At 40.4% G+C, this 20669-nt stretch overlaps 1 long non-coding RNA gene across 1 annotated transcript; it reads left to right on the top strand.

Annotated features, from left to right (window-relative positions):
• Window positions 1-8944: 8944 nt before the first annotated feature.
• Window positions 8945-20088, top strand: LOC117516528. Its single transcript, XR_004562451.1, has 3 exons — window positions 8945-9032; window positions 17378-17380; window positions 20079-20088. It is a non-coding gene; the product is annotated as an uncharacterized LOC117516528 (long non-coding RNA).
• The last annotated feature ends 581 nt before the right edge of the window (window positions 20089-20669 follow it).

Here is a 20669-nt window from a genome sequence, read left to right as displayed (position 1 = left end):
GTTAGTCCTTATTGACATTATAGCATTACAGATTGCTCAGGGCTCTTTCACACATAGTGCAATTTGGTTGATTTGTGCATAAAGTGCGCATGAAGCAGGAATCATGTGTAAAACGTGTAAAATCATAGTTGCCTTGTTCACCTGTTGCTACAACTATTTGCGAACACCAGCGGCTAAAAGACAGAGTGTGCGCTGTGCGAGCCCATGATCCCTCTCGCGACAGGTGTCGGCCAAATTCCAGGTGACACCCACGAACAATCTAAACACCGCTCGTTTGGCACTTAGAAAAGTGTAGCCATTCAAACTATTAACACGACAACAGTCAGCAGACAATCACTGTCGAGGTGGATGTGAATTGTCTACGTACGCCATGACTGAAGTTGCAATATGGGCATGCCCACATTGTCGACTTCCCCATAACACGTGTATGTGTGGTTCACCCCCCGCCCCCCGGCATCTTGGTCTGTGCGCTGACAGGACGGACAGGGGGCGTGGCTGGCTGCCCACAGCTGTTGAGACATCTCCGGTTCTGGACTTCACAGCTGCAGCACACGTCTCCTGTTTTGATGGACCGCATGTGTGTGCTTGCGTGGAAATATATAAAAACATATCACTTTTGCGATGGGAGGAGAAACGGACCGTCAGTCTATTTCGACATGCAGCAGGTGATCTGAATGTCACGTCTGACAGGACACGCGTGTCGGGCCATGAGGCTGTGAGCAGTGCACCGCAGGACCAGGACAACCTAACAGTATAACAAATATCCCACTTTCAGTCCAATATCAGCAGAAATATGCTGTACCAAATGCTGTTGGTCAGTTATCACAACATTTTTTTTTCTTTTTTTAGAAAATATGTTTAACTGCTTGTTGATTTTAGCCATTTCACGCGCTTGTTACAAGACATTGATTGTAGTGCAGTGGTAAAGTTTCTGTCTGGTAATCAGAGCGTACAGGTTCAAATCCCATGAGTGGCATTTTTTAAAATTTAAGCAGGGTTATTTCACTGTGGGGTTCTGTATTGTGTCCCCCTTTATGTATCATTTATATCAACCCAGTGATATTCACTAATTGTACAGCTGTTTTTTCTTTTTATTTTCCTCCACATCAGCGGCACAATGTGGTGCACTGTGATACTGCTTGAAAGATGATGCCATTGCTCCTGCACTTGGCTGTTATGGAGCACCTGCCATGGGCCTGGAAATGCATACTCATCGTGGTTGGATTTTTGTCCTTAAAAGTCCTTGCTCACCTCCTGACTGTAGTGACATCCATACAGGAATCACCATAGACAACAATCATGGGTCAGTGAATGGCCACGTACATATCCATTTTTTTTTACTGACTACTGTGCACTTATGTTAGATTGAAGGTGATTCTGAGCATGCCTGAAATTGCAGGCGAAAACAATTTTGTGTAGCGATAATCAATAAGGATTATTCTCCTACCCGTTTCACTTCGATATGTTACTTGGGTAACACTTTACTTGAGGGTACCATCATAATAGTGACATGACACTGTCATAACGGTTACATGACACAGTCCTGAATGTGTCATGAACATTATGTCAATGTCATAAATGTTTATGACTGCTGTCATTAATTGTCATTTAGTTTATTCATGACAAGATGACATTTTTAGGGTTGTTTTGATTATGACAATCAATCAATCAATCAATTTTATTTATATAGCGCCAAATCACAACAAACAGTTGCCCCAAGGCGCTTTATATTGTAAGGCAAGGCCATACAATAATTACGTAAAAACCCCAACGGTCAAAACGACCTCCTGTGAGCAAGCACTTGGCGACAGTGGGAAGGAAAAACTCCCTTTTAACAGGAAGAAACCTCCAGCAGAACCAGACTCAGGGAGGGGCAGTCATCTGCTGGGACTGGTTGGGGCTGAGGGAGAGAACCAGGAAAAAGACATGCTGTGTAGGGGAGCAGAGATCAATCACTAATGATTAAATGCAGAGTGGTGCATACAGAGCAAAAAGAGAAAGAAACACTCAGTGCATCATGGGAACCCCCCAGCAGTCTAAGTCTATAGCAGCATAACTAAGGGATGGTTCAGGGTCACCTGATCCAGCTCTAACTTAAGCTTTAGCAAAAAGGAAAGTTTTAAGCCTAATCTTAAAAGTAGAGAGGGTGTCTGTCTCCCTGATCTGAATTGGGAGCTGGTTCCACAGGAGAGGAGCCTGAAAGCTGAAGGCTCTGCCTCCATTCTACTCTTACAAACCCTAGGAACTACAAGTAAGCCTGCAGTCTGAGAGCGAAGCGCTTATTGGGGTGATATGGTACTATGAGGTCCATAAGATAGATGGGACCTGATTATTCAACACCTTATAAGTAAGAAGAAGAATTTTAAATTCTATTCTAGATTAACAGGAAGCCAATGAAGAGAGGGCCATATAGGGTGCGATATGCTCTCTCCTTCTTGTCCCCGTCAGTACTCTAGCTGCAGCATTTGAAATAACTGAAGGCCTTTTTCAGGGAACTTTTAGGACAACCTGATAATAATGAATTACAATAGTCCAGCCCTAGAGGAAATAAATGCATTGAATTAGTTTTTCAGCATCACTCTGAGACAAGACCTTTTAATTTTAGAGCTATTGCGCAAATTCAAAAAAGCAGTCCTAACATATTGTTTAATATGCGCATGAATGACATATTCCTGATCAAAAATGACTCCAAGATTTCTCATAGTATTACTAGAGGTCAGGGTAATGCCATCCAGAGTAAGGATCTGGTTAGACAAATGTTTCTAGATTTGTGGGGCCAAGTACAATACCTCAGTTTATCTGAGTTTAAAACTTGACAACTTGACATAATCAGTGACATGACCAAGTTACTCGGACACAACACATTCCCAAATATTAGTGCTAAAAGTTACACAGATCTGCGCTGTTCAAGCTGCTGAAGCTGAGGCATCCTGCAGCAGCAGCTGCTGTTAAACGCAGCGCAGCTCCTAAAACCCTACATACCATTTATAGATATTATATTTTTACACAATTATCCTTTATGACCGAGTTTCATTCATGAAGTCAGTGGTGTGGGTCCACATCTCTTCATGTGTGGGTGTGACTGTGAGCGGCACAGCGCAGGTCATTATAATCTCATTATTTATGGTGCAAATTAAAAAAAATCCCCAGTCTTGTCAAACAATTTTACTCACTAACGAGAAGTATTTAACTAGACATTGGTCTAGCAGTGGAAAATATCAACTAGACATAAGTGAAGAGTTAATGGTCCGTGTCATCGGGCCACACAGGTACGACAGGAGACATACAGCTGTTTATATCATCCAAATATCACCGACAAAGTGACAAGAAGAACCAAACCACTTACTTATGGAAGGAAATAGTCTCCCTTGTTCCTCCATTTGTGGCTTTGCCAACATGCGCAGCTTTCCGGCATATTCCACCTGTTTCTTGACGAGTGAACTTCTATGCACGCAAATCACTAACTTGCCCGGAATTAAAATGGCGACCACGCCTCCTTACTGACAGTATTTACTTAATGGTTTTCATTATGCTTTTGTTCTTATTTTGAAAGTTTAATAAGTGGACTGATATGTTAAACATGGTGCAAATGCCATGTGAAAGACTAATAATTTTATGTTTACTGAACAAGTAGCAGATTTTTTTTTGTTTGTTTTGTATTGTTCTGCAAGCCACTTTTAATTACAAATTCATCCGCACACCGCCTGAGTTTTCATTATCCTTCATTTGTTTGCCATTTTTTGTTGAAAATTTAGCAGGTGAACACTGGGTGTGTTTAAAACAATATTGTGGGTGCTTTTTTCATAATGTGAAGTAAAACAGATCATGCCATGTAAAAGAAACAGTTTTATTATTTATTTATTTTTTATTTTGCTTAATACTGTACTCTGTGGTCAAGATTATTTATATTTAGTTTCTTTTGTCTGTATTCACATATTTGATATTGGAGTAATCCAGGAGTAATTGAAATTAATCAAATTACATTACTTTAATATTATGGTACTCCTGAGGAATGTTTCCAGAAACCATGCCAACACTTACAGCCAGCCTCATTCAATACAAAATGCATGCTGGCCATTCCAGGTGGTAGACAGGGGTCACCATCTAAAAATGCTCCATTCATATTTTTCTAATTATAAAGATTCCAAAAGGTATAGTTTGAACTATCTCTATCGCAATGTTATGGGTAAAACAGCAAAAATGGTGTCAAACATCAATTTCAGTTTGTACAGGGGTCAAAATAAATCTATTATGCTTAGTTATGGGGTAACTTTTGTCATAGAATCTACTGGGCATCGACTTTGTTTTACCCCCTTGTCGACCACCCATTCAACATGTTCTAAACTATTCCACTCATTATTACCAATTTTCAACGAACTTGCTAGACATATTTCTTAGGTGAGTGTCCTTAAAAAATAACTTTGGAGATTAGTCAAAGGTCCAAGGTACTTGCTAAAATATAGTCAGAAACAACAACCAAATGGATGATTGGTCAAGCTTCATCAATCATCAAATCATTTGAAGTCAAATTGACCTCCAGTCAAATGACTTCCTGGATGTCTCAATCATGACAGATTTTTGGCTCAAGTACCCCCCAAAATAATTGATGCTTTGCAATACAAGGTGCTTGGCCAAGAGAAGGACAATTTCATGAATACAAGTTTGTGGGTGTTCGAGTGTGCACATAGTGCATAGAATAAGCATCTTGCATGATAAAGTTCAGTCTAGAGCAGTTAATTAAAAATATGACCTGTCTATCTGTTCTAATTGAGCGATACGGTCAATAATATTGCTTACTTTACATGTCCGAAAGTTGCTGTGGTCTCCACCTTGTAATATCAGTGTGCTGTATACTATCTGACCCATAGATGTCGAATCTCTAATCAGCTGATAGATGAAGCTTCAATTCATGGTGTTGGCTGAGAGTTGACACTTTCTTTTATCACCTTTCCCATTACTGCCAACTAGAATAGTGAGTCACAAATATTAGGGTTTGTTATGTTTTCGTCATTATTTTATTGTTGTGTTTACTGCAGTCCATCTCATTATATTGCAGCCACGGCGTGGTTGAGCTTGTATTCAACAAATACACGTGACGTAGGCAGTGCAATATCCAATCATGCGGCACTGTCCAGTCCACCCATCCGGCATGACATTTTAGGTGTCTGGAACAGTTGGACAACCATCACTGTCGATCCCTGTGCAGTGTTCTGCAGTGGTGGGCACAGCTAACCAAAAGTTAGCTTTGATAACAGCTAATCAGCTAACTGAAAAGTTATCTTTTATTAAAGCTAACCAATAACCACCCCAACATTATCGGAAGCTACAGCTAACTGATAACCTTCAAAATTGAGTTTTTAACACCACAATCACAACCCAAACACTGAATCACACTTTTGTCTTTGTGCCCTTGCCATAATATGTTAACGGTTCTAAAATTTATCGGAAGTATTGATCCGATGATGGTTTTCAAAGTTATCTGAAAAGCTAATCCGATAATGAAAATGTTAGTTTCGACATTTAGCGGTTAGCAGATTAGCGGAACTGTGCCCACCACTGGTTAATGGGTCATATAATTCAGATACATTGCACTATCAAGGTAGACAAATCATGTTTGATTAGATAATCCCCTTGAAATGCTAATATGTTACAGTAAATTTTGCTTTATCCGGCAGATGACGATAATGATGGCATGAAAATGTTGAGCTAATTTACATAGAAAAGGTTTAATTTGAATAAAGTGGCACTTTGAAAAAGCTATCACTTTTCTGTGCCATCACTGTTTACCTTCTCGGCTATCACAGCCTATTTGTGTTAACACCTTTCGACCTCTAGAGCCTCTATACAACTTTTTTCTAAATCAATATATATTGCCCCGTATGTGAAATACATGTGGTGCCTGGCGTAAATGCCCCGGGAGCACAGCTAGTTTGCAAATGGAAAATATGCTAATTAGGCACGTCCAGCAGAATGTAATTTCTTTCCAAATGAAAACTTGAGTATGTGCACTCGCACTCAGGTCTACTCCAGAAGTTAGAAAATATGAATCCATATACATATGCAGCACCTTTTCACCTTCTTCTCCTTCTCTACTGCTCGCACCAGTAGTGCAGCAAAATTATTAGAAGTGAGCACAAGCAGTGCTTTCCCACAAAAAATCTCAGTGATTTTCTTGTTTATATGTACAATATGAGTTGTTCATGCAGCATTTTTTCTCTTTTGTATGAGCACCATATTTCAACACTTATAGTACTTGCTGTCTTTTTATATGAGCATGGAGCTAGACATTAATTACAATTTGCTTTATTGATCATGAAAGAAACGCACAGAAGACCTAATTTACTAAGAGCCCAGATAACAGGTTTAAAGTCCAGGGGCAATACAAGTGTCTGAGTGCTGGGGTCAACACAGTTTTTGCTGCTGATATATTAAGAATATCTGAGCAGTTGATAGAGGGTGGCTACATGTTAATGGCCATAAACGCAAAATGACATCAAATCAGCCACTTGCAGATATGTGCCTTGCCTGCATTATGCACCAACTGTGGCACATAACTGAGTGTATTCATGCACTGCTAATTTAAAAAAAACCCACCACACTTTAACATTGAATTGTTGTTCCATCCACACTATTTAAAGCAACTTGGTTAATAATTATTTTGCATTCTGCTGGCAGAATGCACACAGACAACCATGTGCACATCACTGTTCTCTGTGTTTTCCAATGGCAGAACCCAGCATAATTATTAACCAGCTTGCTTAAATAGTGTAAATGGCACAATAACTAAATGTCTGAGGTAGACGTTTTCTCTTTTTTTTTTTTTGTAATACCCTAAAACCAGACTAAAAACCAGTGGGATCTAACATCTGTCCCTCAAGCATCTTTTGCCTTGGGCAATGAGGTTTACTTGTGTAACTTCTTCTGCACAGCACCACCTGCTGGCCTGGACAGGATACCAGTCTGTCACAGGGCTATATATACACAGACACATTCACATGCACACCTACGGACAATTTAACCTCTTAAACCCTAGAGCCCCCAAATTTGGGGACTTGCCCTGTTTTGGAACATTTGAACACTCATAACTAACCAATGCTGACATCAACATACACTTATTATACATCAAAATGTCAAGTGAAGTCTCCTCTACACAAGTATCCACTTCAATCACATATCAACTAACCACAGCTGAAACGCCAAGCAAATAAAGACAGAAATTGGAATTGATTTTTTGGGAAAAAAAAACTTACTTACTTCAATTTTTTGCATCCACAACATCCAAGAAGGTGCAGGTTTTCCACAGCAAGAGCAATAAAATTGCCTGCTGAGGCAAGTGGTTGCAAGAAAATCCCGCATCGTTTCCACTCTTCATGGCACACACACACACACACACACATATGTCTGTTTTACGTTTATCAAGAACAGGTCCTTCCATAAGGACAGAAGATTTTGATAAATTTATGCTGTATTACATGTTGATGTCACTCTCTCTTTATATCAGGATGGACCGTATTGGCTCCGAATATTCAATCTTATTTTCTTTTAAACACAAAAATATAGGGTTGTCTTATATATGGGGACTAGACTTTTACCTTTCATACATCCACAAAAAGGTGGCTCCCAACACTCAGGATTTGTGTGTGTGCCTCTCTCAACAACAGGTGAAGGTCAGAGTTATAGGAACAAATAGTGTGTTGATTGTGTCTAACTGTAATTAGGGTTAGGGTTAAATACAGAGGACAAATTTTGTTGTAAATTATTTTTATTAATTGTTGACTACCATCACTGCATGATGGTAAATGCTACTATTGATGATAACTATAAAAAGAGAGAGAACTAATATTATCATTTTTTGATACACTGCCTTCACTGATTGGAATAACTATTAAAATGAACAGTGTTATTTTTTTTCCAGTAACGGGTAATCTAACTAATTACTGTTTCAATGCCGTTATTGTTACTGTCAATCAAATGCAGTGAGTTACTATAATTAAGCTTATTGAAGCCGTTTTCCTCTCACAGCTAAAGCTGAGCTGGAATTTTTTTTCTTTTCTTTTCTTTGGTGAGAGAGGAGCGGGACAACCACATAAGTGATAGTGATTGGCTGAGAAAGAGCAACATTTCACAGTAAGACAACCAGAGGCAGAGGTGAGCGGGAGTTGTGAAATGCCGGCGAAGGCTTGCTCCAGGGGTTCAAGTTCCTGTTTTCAACGCAGGACGATGTTGTTCCGTAGAAGGTGATGTTTGCCAATGGTCTATTGGACGTAGTCCAACTTTCACCATAGGAGAGCGGGTGCGTCATCACACACTCTGCAGAGCAGTAGTGTAGCTTGGTGGAGCTGATTGTTGACTTAACATTTGGGACATCATGTGACGTAGCTTACATAAACTCAACGCACCTTTGTGGTTGCGTTGCTACTGGTGCATCATTGAGACAGGTTCTACACATTCCTTCAAATTTCTACATGCCCAAGTGACCCAGAGGAGGTGGTGCATTCAGTTAAGCCTCTGAAGGCCAACGGAGGCTGGCAGAGGGCAACAAAGCAGCAACTGCGTACTAGTGCAGGTGACGCAGCGGTAGCGAAACTCAATTCTTTCCAGCTTTTTAGCATGAACGCTAAAGATTTTAAGCATGTTAAAAAAAAATTCTGGGACGACGATGAACATCAGCGTTACCCGGCTGACAATGTCTTAGCTCCTGTGGAGTTTGGTGGACCTCAGCGCTGGTCAACAGTAAGCAACTTTTCACTCTCCATCGGCAAACACCGGGCTTAGCATCAGCGTGTACATGGGCCATTTGGTAGCTACTGTCCACTGTAGACCAAGAACATCCAACAAGAGCTGCAGTTTTTTGGAGATGCTCTGGCCGAGGTCTCGAGCCATCAAAATTTAAGCCTTGTCAAAGTCACTCAAATCTTTATACGTTAACCATTTTTCATGCTTCCAATGCATCGACTTCCACGACAAAACGTTAACTTGCTGCCTAATATATCCCACCCACTGACAGGTGCCACTGTAACAAGATAATCAATGTTACACGCTTCATCTGTCAGCGGCCACAGCGTTCTGGCTGATCGGTGTATCCATTTGAGATACTGTAATTCTAATCCCCTGATAGGTGAGAATGTACCACTCTACCTCTCTATGTGCGCTTCAGTCCTGTCTAATAGTGTGAGAGACGAGAAAAAAACAACTCTTTGCTTAAGATTGGGATGAATTCCCTGCACTCTTATTTGGCTGGAGCCAGTGTGCCTGGCCCGGAGAGACAATAAGTCCTGTTAGACTTTGCTAAATGGTCAGAACCCAGTCAGTCAGGGAGGACAAGAGCGCGATAAAACAAACAAGAGCGGCACATACTGAATGAGTCGCTGACACAGGGAGGACAGATGAGCCTTCCTGTCTTTAGTGCCTTTAAATGGGTGTGGAAAAGTGTTAACGAGGGCTGACCTCGCGGCCAACCGGAGCGTAGGCAGCTGTCAGTGTGAAGCTGGAGAGTCTTGGCGTCTGCTCATATATTCGACTCCAGCACACGTCAAAATAATACACTTCATCACCTGAAGTCTGAAAACAGGAGCTCCGCTGTCAGTCACAGCTGCGCCGTAACAGCCGAAATAAGTGCTGCAGGCAGATCTGCCGACGCTGAACTCTGCGAGTATTAATAGAAGAGGGACACGGAACGCAGATGTCAGTTTTATGTGCAATTTCACGGTAATTATGATACTGATGTGGTGTGACGCACACACGCACACGTTAACTGTCAGAGGTGGGACGAAATCACTGTTAAGTCATCAGTCTGCAAGTCCCAAGTCAACTTGCAAACAATTGGTAGTCATTATGACTTGAGACATTTATTTTATTTATTAGGATCCCCAGCAGGGTGGTCGCCAAGTGGTTAATGCGCTTGGTTTCAGTTCAGAAGGCTCCGGGCTCAAATACCACCCCTGCCACATTTCTCCATGTAATGTGGAGTTGCATCAGGAAGGGCATCCGGCGTAAAACCTGTGCCAATTAAACATGCAGATCCACCTTGGATTTGCTGTGGCGACCCCGAGCGCAAACAAGGGAGCAGCCGAAGGGACTTACTTATTACTATTATTAGGATCCCCATTAGCTGCTACTCTTCCTGGGGTCCACACAGATTTACAAACACAATATACATAAATCAAAAATGCATTCAAAAGTTTAAAAGTAAAAAATAAAATAAAAAGTAAAAAAAAAAAAAAAATCCAATCAAATTAATCATCATACATGGTCAAGTCTATACACATGTAGAAAGATGAAGTCCGGATTGAAAAGGCGTTCCCGCTAGCTTGGCTAACGGGGGAATTCCCCTTTGGGTGACCTGGTCTCCAGTGTGAGCAGTAAAGAGTTCGATCCCACCGCCGTCCCAGCCACAAAGGTCCTACGATCACACACATATAAAAAATAGTCTATATATGTGCAAAGGTACATCAATAAATACAACCTCTCCATGTATACATAAGAAGATTAAAGCCAGATTACTCATTATGTTAACAAATGCAGTTTTAGAAGTTAAAAAAAAAACATTCATTTGAAGTGAGTTGGATATGATCAGGTAATCAATTCCATTCATTCATACCCCTAAAGATGACAGTGTTCTTAATGGTATTAGTTGTAGCTGCAGGTAGCGCATAGTTTCCCGCCACAGCATGTCTGGTTATGTATCTATGAGTTTCTGAACGAAAAAGAAAAATTCCTAAACAAAATACAAGGTGACTTAGTGACAGTAATCTTTCTAGTAAAAATGATCAGTGAATATAAAAGTCTGTCTTTGACTAACAGCCAGTTTAAGTTTTTATGCATTGTAATGATATTTGTCCGATAACTGCACTTAGGTGCAGCCCTATTTTAAATAATCTGTAATTTATTTATAATTTCTCCAGTGGCATTTGACCAAACTGCTGGGCAATAGTCCAGGTAATTGACTTAGGACTTGCTGTTTCATGACTTGAGAGTGACTTGATTGTGACTTCGGCCCAGCTCTGAAAGCCTATAGAAAGCCCTGGATTGTAATTAACCTTCAGCGAATTGCGATTTAAAAGTGTAATATTGAACACAGAGCTCAGGACTGATTTTACTTGCGCCGTCTTCTGTTCTGCAGTCTGGTTTTTCATCACATTTTTTATCAGATCGTCAACACAAATTCAGGCTCTGAAAAAAAAAAAAATATCAGTACAACATAGTTTAATCTAATTGCTCCTGAAATGTTTTCTTTTCTTCATCATAACGCATTACCCAAAGGTGACAAACTCACCAGGGTAATCAGACATTTGTTATAATTTCTAGCTGCATGCAAGGTGTTAGCTGTCACTGGTTTTCATTACTGAGCAAGGGCGTAGGTTTGGTCTCAGCTTTGGTAGAGACAATACCACACCCCCCCGCGGCCCCCCTGCTCACCACCATCACCCCCTAACCCACTCATACCATTAGACGCACAAGTACAGCATAATACATAACATATGACGACATAATGCTGAATAATTTAACACTTTATTTACAATATTAAGTGTGTAGGCAAACAAACAAATAGCTTAAATAACAAAATTGCACCCAAAATCACGAATCTATTCTATAGGCCTACACCTGAGAGAACAAGACAACAACAACAAAAAAAAATACTTGTGGAGCTAACAAAAAAAAAAAAAAAGTTTTTGCAAACAAGATGTATAATCTATTCTCTTCATCAATAATGCAGTTGTAGGTATCTGGCAACCTAATTTGCCAAAAAAAAAAAAAAAAGGGATTTCCAATGATATATATGGTGTATTGCGGTAAACGTAAGCCTGTGATGTCATAACGCAGAAGAAAAACATGGAAGTTTCACACTAGTGCGCCGCTGATTCTCATTACCGTAAGTTCTCATGTAAGCCCTCACTCTGAAAAATTTCAACACTGACAGCAAGCCAAAACCCAACAGTGTGCTATATGTTGCATATATTACAGTAAAGTGCGTTCGGTGACTTTTGAAACGAGGGAAAAGTATGAAAAAGTGACAGAAAAGTACAGAGACAGACAGCAAACATAAATGTAGTATTTTTTGAGGAAAAGGCAGGGTGTTAGTGTCATTTGTGAAGGTGTGTGCAGTTTATTTTAAGTGTGGCGCACAGCATTGTTCGCAACCCCTCCCCCCCGCCCTTCTTGTTTTTCTGCACCGGAGCAGTGTTGCCAGATATGAAATATGAAACTATCGTACCAAAACCTCAAAATTATCGTATTTTGGGAGAAATTATCGTACACAAACAAAACGCATACAACGTAGCTATTTTAGCGTTTTTTTAAATTTACAAAGAATTTTATGTCACATTTTTAAACAGTAATTATAGTAATGGGGAAACTATGGCACAAAAAGAACGCAAATGCACAAGCAAGACTGTGAAGTAACACAAACATGTGTTAATTACCAGACTAGAAAGAGTCGAATTCAACCTCGAGGTCGCTGTCGTCATCCGATGCCATGGCCACTTGTGCAGATTTTGTTGAACACAGAAAAAATGTTGACACCTCCATAAGGAACTTGAACTTTTTTTTTATTTTTCTTGTATATCTCTTTGCTCTTGTGTTTTGTTCGTTTGTTATTGCATTTGTTGAAATACAGTTTCGAAAAAAAAAAAGATGTTGGTTGGGGAATCTTCCTGTCCTGTCCTGCAGAGATTGGATGGGAACTCATTACTTTGTATGAGAGGGGGCGGGCTTTCAAATGACTGTCCCGGCAGCCCAAAGCCAGCAGCAGCCCTGTGTGTGGTGTGTCTTTGATGCCGCCTGAGTGCAACGCCTGCAAAATGATTCTTGGGTGTCAGAGAGAGATGCATGTTTGGGCAACCAACTGAAATTATCGTACATATTGGGTTTTTTCCCATTATAGATCGTACATCGTACAGATGGCAAAAACTATCGTACAAATACGATAATTATCGTACATCTGGCAACACTGCACCGGAGCCACCCATCTTCTGCGCTCCGGGACCTCCCACTTTACAAATTAAGCACTGCCTGCCACGAGATGCGCTTTGTTTACGTCCATGTGAGAAGAACGTGAGCCAATGAAATTGCAACATGGGTAACCCTGTCATTCTGGCACGTCGAAAACACAAAACGTGACGACTAAAATTATAGTATCGAGTTCGCAAAAAAATAGTGAATGATTTTGTTATATAAACAAAAATGCTAAATATTGGTAGGGACTATTTTGCCATCCCAAAATATTGGTTGTGACTTGTCCCTATGGTCCATATGCAAACCTACGCCCGTGTTACTGAGCATAAGTTTCTTCTCATACGTACCGCTGCCCTGAAGGCAGACAGCACCCCTGGACCTGTTCCTGTATTCCTGGTATTTTTCTAGAAAATACAGGGAAGTGGGTGGAAGGAACGCACAAGGTGATCGCTGGGTGTTGGAGGTTTTTGTGGAGTAGGTGTTTCAACATAAGTTAACCAACGTGAAGGGTTAATCCAGCAGGAAAGAAGTACTTTTGTGCCAAAGCTGCAGTGACCTTCACGTTGAAACTTTATTATAAAGCAGCCACATTGTGGTACTTTGCATTAAAATTCATGAAGCACAAAGAAGTAGGTATAGAGGAGCAAAACAGACACAATCCACCCACCCACCAGGACACAGTATCAAACCCTGCATCTATTCCAAGTGCATAAGCTTTGAATAATGACTCAGGTGGATGTGTGTGTGTGTGTGTGGATGTGTGTGTGTGTGTGTGTGTGTGTGTGTGGATGTGTGTGTGTGTGTGTGCATTCTGTACTGCTCATTCTCCTGTTTGAGTTTTTCCTCACCCGTCTGTGCCAGATTGAATCAGCTGATAACCTCCATCTGTACCATATTCTGCATATAGCAGCCTTTGTATGGAATGTCATTTGTCATTAAATAATATATGTTTAAACACACTGTTTGATTTTTCCACATTTAACCACAATGACAGAAAAAAAAACAGTTGACCTTGCATATTTTCAGCTCATTTTTGCATGACATTTATTTTGAAAACTAAACCTTCATGCTATTTTTTAAAAAGTAATACAGGTGCATAAGTATTTCATTCATGGGTGATTCTTAGACTACGGGCACTTATTATGTCCTTTGATCATATTGTATGAAAAACAGAAAAAAAGGGGAAATTTCACACTTTTATAGTTATCTTTACAATGAAAGTGTGTTAAGAACTTTGTTCTAGTAGTCTATGATGACTTTTTCACCTTTTTTCAGCATCATTATATGCAAATATTGCCATTTTGTGCTTGTCCCACACCCAGACTTTTGATCTTCAATGATAAAAATGAATGGTAAAGAAATGTTTTTTCTAATGTTTTAAAATATCTCTGAATAAAATATCAGTAAAATAATCAAAACATAATTGGGGTATTCAATGTCATACAACTGTTGTGTTTTTTTTAAACAAAATGTAGTTGTCCCACACTATTGCCGTAATTTCCACCACAACACTGTAATGTCCCTTTAAACAGTTTGTATGAAAGGTTGTTTGGGTAGTTTCTATGGAGATAAACAGTGACATCAGAGCACATGTATGTAGCGCCAAATCACAACAAACAGTTGCCCCAAGGCGCTTTATATTGTAAGGCAATGGTGTGGTGGAAATTACATTTACAAGGCCAATAGTGCCCGTAGTTAAAGAATCACCCTCATTCATTTTCTGCCACTTATCTGCGTCCAGTTTGTGGTGGCAATAGACCAAGCAGCTCTTCCACCTCTTCCCTATCCTCAGCCAAGTCCTCTAACTCTTCCTGGGGGCCCCGGCATATTCCCAAACCAGTAGGGAATACAATCCCTTCAGTGTGATCTTCCCTGGGGTCTCCTTCCAGTTGAACATGCCTGGAAGACCTTCCTAGGGAGATGACCAGGGGGCATCCTCACCAGATGCCTGAACCACCTCAGCTAGCTCCTTCAATGCAAAGAAGCAGTGACTCTACTCTGAGTCTCTCTCCCGGATAGTTGAGCTTCCCAGCCTGTCCAGGAGTGTAAACCCACCTCCTCGACGGAGGAATCTCATTTCCACTGCTTGTATCTGTGGTCTTTTTCCTCTGGTCATTACCGAAAATTCATGACCACTGGTGAGGAAAGGAACGTAATCTGACTGGATAGTATGAGTAATTTGTAATAGTATAAGTATTTTGACAGTGATAATTTTTTATTTTGTAATTTTGCCTCTGTACAGTGGCCTACAGTAGTTCCTTTTAAAAATTAAAGCTAAATATCTACAAGACAAATGATTCTCACCTACACTGTGGTGGAGTACAGATACAAAATTACACACACACACACACACACACACACACACACACACACACACACACACACACACACCACACACACACACACACACACACACACACACACACACACACACACACACACACACATATATATACACACTAGTGTGTTGCCCATGGGGATCCACAGGCTCTACAAGTAGACTGAGTTGTATTTATAAAATCGGTAGCTGACATTTTTCAAGGGCAGTAATAAATTATGCAAAGTTTCTACAATGAGTTGGAATGGCATGTGAGTCCAGAATGTTTTTAGAACCTTAGACCTCAACAATTTTTAGAAGAAAAACTCAACCCTTTTATTTCCTGTTAATTACGTAATTTTTTCAATGTTAACTTACTGTCTCAGTGTATTTATAAATTTAGTTTCTTGTTGTTATACACTTTATTTTATTATTCCTTCATTCTATTTTGTCATTTGATTTTCAAGTGGACCACAATGGAAATAAGTGTTTCGGGTCAAGGATGAATGCAGTGAAAACAGAAAGTTGATAGGACAAATATTTTTGGAGGCATTAGTGAACAGTGGACATTGATATCACCATTAATCAGTACCTGGTAACCAGACAAGCTCTGAGCAAAGGAAATATCTTGTTGTGGGCTGGGGTGTTTGGCTGGTTTGGTTTTTGTTTTCTGTTTCTCCCACCAGGTGGTATGCATTCAGGACTGAGTGGCTGAGCATCAGGACCTCACCCTGAACACCTGAGGCTTGTTATCACGTGCAGGTCATCAGGACTCACAGCTGTGGTGTATTTTGTCTTAATCAGAGATTGCTGCATTTAAACCTTGAATGCACAGTGTGTGATTGCCAGAGACTCGACCTTGTGAGCAGACGTGTGAGATCGACGTCAGGAGAACAATCTCACCATCACGGACGCAGAGACCGCTCCAGGTTTGATGCCACAGTCTGTGAAGGAGGATTGGGTGAGGTCTCACGCTCTTCAGCACACTTCCTGAGGTAATTTGGTTTTGGTGACTTTTATGAAGTAATGACAGTGGATTGGGTGTCCCTCACACCTTGTGTTAGTGAGCTGTCACGTTATGCTAATTGTCTAATCAGCTTCTGCTGCAGTGGAGATTTGAACTGAGTTGTTCCGTGCCTGCAGGGTGAGAAGCTGATGTATAGATTTAAGCCAGGAAGTGTTTGCTGATTGCGTGCACCTTTGAGTTGTGTCCCTCTGTGTGGAGTTGGACTCACCTCATGTTTTCTTTCTTCACAGACTTGGTTTGTCGCGGCCACCGGGGGGTGTCGGCGGGGTCCCTGGGTCTGAACTGCTGTGGCTCCAGACCGTTTGCGCTGTTAAGAGCGCGCCGTGTTTCCACCTCACCAGACCGTGGACGTTTCAGTTGTTTAGCACGTCACTGTTATGTTTATTAAATTCTGTTATCCTTTGAACCGTGCTCTGCTTATTTTATGCTGGGTCCTTCAAACGCTGGGTCGGTTCTCCGCCCGCGTCCGAAACATAACATATCTTAACCTTGCCAGTTGTAAAACATGACACCAACTAAATGTGCCAAATACTAAATACAATTATTCACAAAACTTTCTGATTTTACTTTCCTGCACTTTCACTTAAAATCATTATAGAAACTTTGCATAATTTATTACCAGCCTAGGGTAATATTATCAGTTATCAAGTTGTTCACCAATGAATATGGCTTTATACACCCTGAAGAAAACCATACACCCTGAGGCCGAGTGATAAATGTTGTATGGTTTTCTGAAGGGTGTAAAAAGCCATATTCATTGGTGAACAACTTGATAATGATTTTTATCATATACCTATAAATGATAAATGTTTTATGGTTTTCTGAAGGGTGTAAAAAGCCATATTCATTGGTGAACAACTTGATAACAATTTTATCATATACCTATAAATGATAAATGTTGTATGGTTTTCTGAAGGGTGTAAAAAGCCATATTCATTGATGAACAACTTGATAACGATTTTATCATATACAGTGGTCCCTCGTTTATCACGGGAGTTATGTTCTAAAAATAACCCGCGATAGGCAAAATCCGCAAAGTAGTCAGCGTTATGTTTTACAATTATTATAGATGTTTTAAGGCTGTAAAACCCCTCACTACACAATTTATACACTTTTCTCAAACAGGCATTAACATTTTCTCACTTTTCTCTCCTGTGTAAACACTCAAAGTTCAAACCTTAGTAGAAAAAAATAGAACGTTTTCCTATAAATAATTATGATGGTTTTTAGAACTAACGAATTTAATTTTAACGATCAACCTACGGGGTTGGACACGTAAGAAATTATTAATAGTGACTCACCAGTATTTCACAGTTCCTCTGACCTTCATCATGGTGCCGCTCCGCTGTCCGGATTGGCTGATTACCAAGGCGACATTCATTTTGTGGGTTTTACTCGGGTGGTATGAAAAATATTACCCGTCCACGAAAAGGGTGTATTGCTATTTAGTCTTTAGTGTTTTATCCAATCATTTTGGCGTATCATTTATAGGTATATGATAATATGTATTACCCTAGTCCACAATCACCTCAGCGGCAATGAAAGTCAGTGTATTAAGTAAATGTTATGACATTAATGTCATATTTCACACAATCTTTGATGCTTTTCAAATTATCTCTATATGTTTTCTGGTTTGTGCTCAGTCATCCACAGGTTTGAACTGTTTTGCAGTTAGATCCTGTGCTTTAATGGGAATTTTGTGGGAAGTGATGAGGTTCGAGGCCAAACAGCATCTGTTGCAAGTGCATAAATAATAAATACTCTGTGATTTGGCTGACTGAACCTTATTACCTTTTCCTGACACTGAAAAATTAATGAAGGAATCCTGTTGTACAGTATCTTGTTTCTTGTTCACATTGGTTGCTGTCAAAATTGCCTTCATTCATTTTCATCTGCAAAGCTTTTTGCATCACTTTTTCTTGTTTAGAGCTGGATTACTGAAAAGTAGATCTCTATCATTAGACTTGTTGAAAATCAGATGACGCTGTTTTCAAAAGAGACTTACCTCAAAAGATACAGAAACTCAGTGTGTGATCATTCGAAACCCTTTGCTGATGTGGTTTAGGCAGTTTGTCTCAGAATTAACAGGCTCACTGTGTGTGTGTGTGTGTGTGTGTGTGTTTGTGTGTATACACACACATACTTTAAAGTTGGAGTCATTACCTTGGGTCCCACTTGTGGTTCCACATAGCTGATAGTCATGGGCTTTTTATTGCATTTGATTGACGGATGTGGGCTGATTATTTGTTAATGCCAAAAACACAGTTGAGCTCATAATTAATGTATTCAAGTGTGTCACTGTTTATCTATGCAGCCACAGGAGGAGGGTAAACATTTGCATCCTGATGTTATTTAAAAATTTTCAGACATTCTGATCATGATTTGGTCTGGCAGCTACAGATACGCACATTTAAACATGTGCCAAAACACCAGCATGAACATACCATTTATACATATTTGTGTCTGCCCTCAAAAACAATTAACCTTGAGCAAAACAAATGGGTTTTGGAAGCAGCTTAGTGAATGACGCATGCAGAATGGGAGATTCCTGCTGTTCCTCATTAGTGATGTGAAAGACAGGATGCACACATATGGAGGCATGCCACATGACTGCATACAAATGGAGCAAGAAACTGGCTCTGCTCATGGGCTTCATCTGTGTTTATATTGGTCACATATGTTTCGATCATTATGCTCATCCTTGGATACCGTAACATGAAACGGATGACAGTTTAAACAACCAAGTTATGTAGGCCAGGTTGACATAACTACAGTAGATTAAAGTAAATATAGTATTTTATTTCATTGAGTATGGAGTGATAAACCCCTTAGTCAGCTGTTCCTGGAGGGCCCCTGCCTTGCATGTTTTCTAACTCTCCCTGTTCCACTCCCAGGCAGTTAACTCTATCAGGTTGGGCCATTTAATGACCCTAGGGTCACCGTTGTGCCCTGGGTAGAAGAAGAAGTAAGGTCTAAATAGGCCCTGAGGACAATTTGGTGCCGGTGCTTATTCTCAGATGCTGTAGCATGAACTGGATAAATATTTATGATGCCTCTTGAAGCAGACCCCAATCTATCCCAGATTACTTCTCCAGCCAAAGCCGTACCCAAATACACCTGGGTGGACTGGGACAGTGCAGATGTACTGTCTTGTTCAAGAACACAGGTGGCGTGACCAGGAATAGAACCAACATGATAGCAATCTTGGAAGAAGTAGAAGCAATGATTTTTCCAACAAAACTGTATTCAAAGGCTCTTTTACATGTGCAAATTTGAAGCAAGGTCTACATTTTGAGGCCTGTTGGTGCCAGTACTTATCTCCAGATTCTGTAGTGTGAAGCAAATGAGAGTCTATGGCTCCCCCTGGAAGTGACACCAGTTCAACACAGGTTCCATCCTCAGCCAAGGCTGGTACCCATTTACAGCTGGGTGGACTGGCAAATGAATTGTCTTGTCCAAAAATTCAGACAGGTAACATGACCAGTAATCAAGCTCAGGTCTACATATTGGTACACCAACTCCTATCCCACTGAGCTACCTTCTCTGTAGTTCAACTCCCATATTATTTTGTTTACCCCTCTCTGGCAGGTTTCATATTTCAGTTATTCAAGCGTACTAAAGATGTTTAGACAAACACATGTCCTGTCATCCTCACTCACATGCACTGCTGCTCCCTGTATTTGAAGTGGATTGGTTTGTGGATGGACGTGTGCCTGATGTTGGCGTGCTGTCAGTTACAAGGTTATTCCAGTCTGAAACAACTGAGGAAAAAGTGTGCAGGTTCATTTCATTTCACTTTTTTGGCTGTTTATTAGTATTATTAGAGTTTTTACTACCTGGAGCAAAATTTGATGTGCAGAATGTGAGAGGAGTTACAATTCACCGAATGAATGACCTCGTGCCAAAATTGTGTCACTGCCTACCAGACAGGAGAAGACTGCAAAGAATAAATGGAGCCAAGACAATTCTGTATGGGCAGAGATCAAAAAGGTGGCTGTCAGACCCATTAATTGGTCTGACATTATGAACCATTTGTCCCAAAATATGAATTTTCACACTGTCAACAACTCAAACTATGGTTCAGTTTGATCTGAACTGAGACCAACTTTTGATCACGTCAAAAATGCGTTAGTCCTTATTGACATTATAGCATTACAGATTGCTCAGGGCTCTTTCACACATAGTGCAAATTTGGTTGATTTGTGCATAAAGTGCGCATGAAGCAGGAATCATGTGTAAAACGTGTAAAATCATAGTTGCCTTGTTCACCTGTTGCTACAACTATTTGCGAACACCAGCGGCTAAAAGACAGAGTGTGCGCTGTGCGAGCCCATTGATCCCTCTCGCGACAGGTGTCGGCCAAATTCCAGG

Source organism: Thalassophryne amazonica, chromosome 9 (genome assembly GCF_902500255.1).
Source record: "Thalassophryne amazonica chromosome 9, fThaAma1.1, whole genome shotgun sequence".
NCBI classification, from domain to species: Eukaryota; Metazoa; Chordata; class Actinopteri; order Batrachoidiformes; family Batrachoididae; genus Thalassophryne; species Thalassophryne amazonica.
Note: the sequence above shows the minus strand (reverse complement) of the source record. Positions and strands in the feature narration are given on the sequence as shown.